Raw genomic sequence first — 4,025 nt, forward strand, 5'->3', positions numbered from 1 at the left:
CATTTAGATCACATCTTTTAAGTGTGATTAATAACTAATAAAATCTGTGATAAAAAAAAGGTGCTACATATTTGAAAAATAATCAATATTATTTTTGTATGCACATTTGAATAATGTAATACACACTATATACTATATTTTGAATCATAACCACATATTGAATAGAATAACGTCATATATTTTATAAATAGAAATTAAATTTTCAAAACTATATACAAAGGAATTAAATAAAAAAAATTATCTATGCTTACATATATTAAAAAATGAAAAAAACTTAAAAAACTAAGTTCTTTAATTCTTGGAGCATATTTTGCATCTCTCCAAAAAATTTCTGACCTGAAAAATGAAAACACAAATTAATTCAAAAACCGCTGATGCATATGAATAAACTAAAAAGTTAATTCAGCAAACCAAAATAAGAACATTAATCATTTCTGCTTGATCTTAATCATTTTGGAAGTAACTTCCCTGTTAACAATTAGATGCCATAAGAGCTCAGTGTCAATGACATTGTAATTAGGAGGTCAAAAATGAACACAGTATTTAAAAATGATAAATCTCAATACAGCTTGTGTACGATCTTTTTGTGAATGTATATTATTATTACTGTTGAGCCATAATTCTAGGTACCCATAAATAAATAAATAAAAACTCAAGAATTTACTCCATTTTTTTTTTTTGGTTGGGGGGTGCAATTACTATCACCAGCAGCAGCAGGTTTTGGCCAAAACCCAGTGTTTGAGCAACCATTTGAGGAATGCGTGACTTTGGAGCAGCACTGCCATTCTGCATACAAGGGAAAATTTGGATGGCTTGATGATCAATATGAATAATGAAAACAGGTTAAAAAAAATAAAAATAAAAATCCAAAATTGCATGATGCAACTTGTAGTCATAAAAACAACGAGAATTAAAGTATATATATATATATATATATATATATATATATATAAGCTTGGTAAATAATGCATTAACTGGTAGTTGCAGTGGCTACAAATAACTTAGTTTTGTACTGTTCATACAATAACTTAGTACATTTATCACTGAGAATTTAAAACAAACAAACAAACAATTCAACTACTTACACTTCCCACATAACACAAATAAACTAAAAATAAATCAAAACTCACAAACAAAAGCCAAAATATCCCCAACATTTATCACTTTGATAAATTTCTCGATATCACTACCAGTACCAAATGATCATTCCACTGACACAAATCACATCAAAAAAGTCTTCAAAATTTCTCATTATCAAAATGATTGACAAATACCTATCTACTACCATTTCACATGGTATTATATGATCTACTTAAACAACTGTTTTACTCCTGATGCAAATATATCAATCACCTAAGGTTTTACCATTGCATTTGAAGTTGCACTTATTCTTCTTTAACCTGTCATACATTCATACCAACAACAACAAAAAAAAAAGGAAGAAAAAAAGAAAAAGAAAAAGAAAAATCGTACAAGCATTGCCTAGAAAAAAAGCAATGATAAAAAAGTACGGCTGTTCATCTAACCTGGAGACCCGGCAAACCGTCTAATCCGAACCCACCCGACGAGCTACGGACAGTTTTGCATGTGTTGTGGTTCGGTTGTGGGTGTAAATCTATTGTTTTAACAAGTTCACGGTCGGTCATGGGTAGGAAGCTTGAACCAAAAACCATTTTAAAATACCTTCAACTTCTCAAACTTGGAAACCCAAAAGACAGCCTGGGAAACTCTCTCTCTCTCCCTCTCTCTCTCTCTCTCTCTGCGTAGCAGAGTTCTCAAACTAACCAACCCCTATATTGCAACATCAAAGATGGTGAAAGTAGCTCTCCCTACAAGCTCACCTCCTCTGAGCTCGCAACGACGATGCGTGTGACGGTAGCGTACTCGTAGTTGCGGCGGTGGACTTGCAATGGCGATGGTGGCAGTGAGTTCCTTTATTCACTCTACTAACTCTCCACGCTTTCAGATATCTCTCTCTACAGGTCTGGATGTGACTTTCTTAGATCTGATGATTGATAGCTGAATCTTGTATTCTTTCTGGGAAACCGGCAAAGCCGATTGACAAAACCAAACGAAAGTGCGGTCGAGTTCGAGGAAAACGACGGTCAACAGAGGTTGATATTAGTGCCAAACCGAAGGGGTCGGTTTGAGTGCTGGTTAAGACTGCAAACCTGAGCCAACTGACCCGTGAACACCCTAATAAAAGGAAAGGGAGAAAAGAAACCATCCAGCCCTAAGTTGCAAGTGCAGTTACATAACACAAATATGCTGATGTGACCTGGCTCTCATGAGACTTTCTTTAGTAGTGGCCAATAATGGCATGATGAGATAGAGTGCACATCAGATCTTCCAAGCCATTCAGAAGAGAAGAAGAGATACTAACGAAGAGAGAAGAGAAGAGGGACAATTTATCAAATAAATAAATAAATAAAGAGAAGAGAAGAGAAGAGAAGAGGGACAGAGAGAAGATACAAATAAGAGATGAGGGAGGAAGAGAAGATAAAAATATGAGAAGAAAGAGAGTAAAGAGATTTAATTTAACATAGAAGAAAAAAAGCCAAGAAGCAGAGAGAAGAAGAGCGCGTCTCTTCCAAATATTTCAATTTTAATTCCTTTTCAAAGGCATCATCTCATTTTCTCGTAAGAGGCCCTAATAATACGTAGTTACCATATGAAACTACCCTAGCCCATATAGTAAAAACTTCAGCCTAAGAGTTTATCCCTAAAATTCTATATAAAAAAAAAAATTAAAATAGAAAACAGCAATACATACAACTAAAGCAATCACAAGTCCTAACAGAATTCTAATGATTGAAATACATCAATTGACAATCATCTTCTCAGTTCTCATAGTCTTAGACCAACTTGGGTGCATTATGTCAGTAAAATCATATTATTACAAATACACAGTGATTATAATAATCATTATTGTTGATTTTAAGTCTTATGCTTTACTAATTTCTAAACAAAGGAAAAAGCTACCAAAGAGGATTGTCCTTGTTACTCCCATATTTAATGATATGTTGAGCACATTGAGACACAAATGAGCTTATCATGAACTAATTGTGCAACCTGATTCTCTTGAAAACTGAACAATAATTATATTACTTCTTCCTTCTGTAAACAAAGTAGAGGCACATTGAAAGGAGTTACAATTTTTTAAAATCACTTTGAAATTGGAAGGACCAATGAAAACATTTCAATTCACATCATATTTCAATGAACTAAAGAAACTGATCGTCAAAACAGGTATAGACTACAGAGATAAGACAAACAGTAAAGGTCATAAACCAAACCAAATATGCCATAAATAAGATATCAGGTTAATCCTTTGTGTGCACCAGAGACACATAAGGAAACATACCACTGCAGAAGGATTATCCAAACTAACATGAAGTGCAGGGAAGTATGTCTCTTCACCAGATTCTAGCACTTCATTGGAAACCTAAATCGATAAATATATGTCAACAAGGACTTCAACCAAACAAAAATATTTTTAAAATGCAGCTAACTGATGAGACATCTAAACCGATTGCATAACCTAAATAACATCAAGGAACAACTTCATAAATATATAATTGCAAGGAATCCATAAGAAACACAGAAACTGAATTACCATTGTGCAAATACCAGACAGACTATGGATAATTTTTTTTGATTTTATTCTGGGCAATATGATCCATTAAACTAATCAATTTTCAGCTCACACCTCAAATTATCCATGCTGCGGGCTATATTGATGTTGCAAATTACCAAATTACACCATTTTTAAATTACAGCAGTAATATTGTTAAAGGAAAAAAATAAGAACATAGAGGTTATTGATGATCTAAGAAAAACCAGTATCATATAGAATGCAGAAAAACCAGTATAATTATCCATGATGCTGGCTATATTGATGTTACAAATTACCACATTACACCATTTTTTAATACAACAATAATATTATGAATGGAAAAAATAAGAACAGAGAGGTTATTGCTGATCTAAGAAAAACCAGTACAATAATGCATGAATCTTAGCTT

At 33.0% G+C, this 4,025-nt stretch overlaps 1 long non-coding RNA gene across 2 annotated transcripts; it reads right to left on the minus strand.

The window, feature by feature from the left end:
• Positions 1-518: 518 nt before the first annotated feature.
• LOC114289375 (uncharacterized) lies at positions 519-3,757 on the minus strand. 2 transcript variants are annotated; one of them, XR_014341219.1, is made up of 3 exons: positions 3,365-3,757; positions 1,527-1,719; positions 519-786 (listed from the first exon to the last, which is right to left on the minus strand). It is a non-coding gene; the product is annotated as an uncharacterized LOC114289375 (long non-coding RNA). The 2 variants fall into 2 exon arrangements; XR_014341220.1 differs by lacking the exon at positions 1,527-1,719.
• Between the last annotated feature and the right edge of the window lie 268 nt (positions 3,758-4,025).

This window comes from Camellia sinensis, chromosome 9 (assembly GCF_055761805.1).
Source record: "Camellia sinensis isolate YWXY chromosome 9, ASM5576180v1, whole genome shotgun sequence".
NCBI classification, from domain to species: Eukaryota; Viridiplantae; Streptophyta; class Magnoliopsida; order Ericales; family Theaceae; genus Camellia; species Camellia sinensis.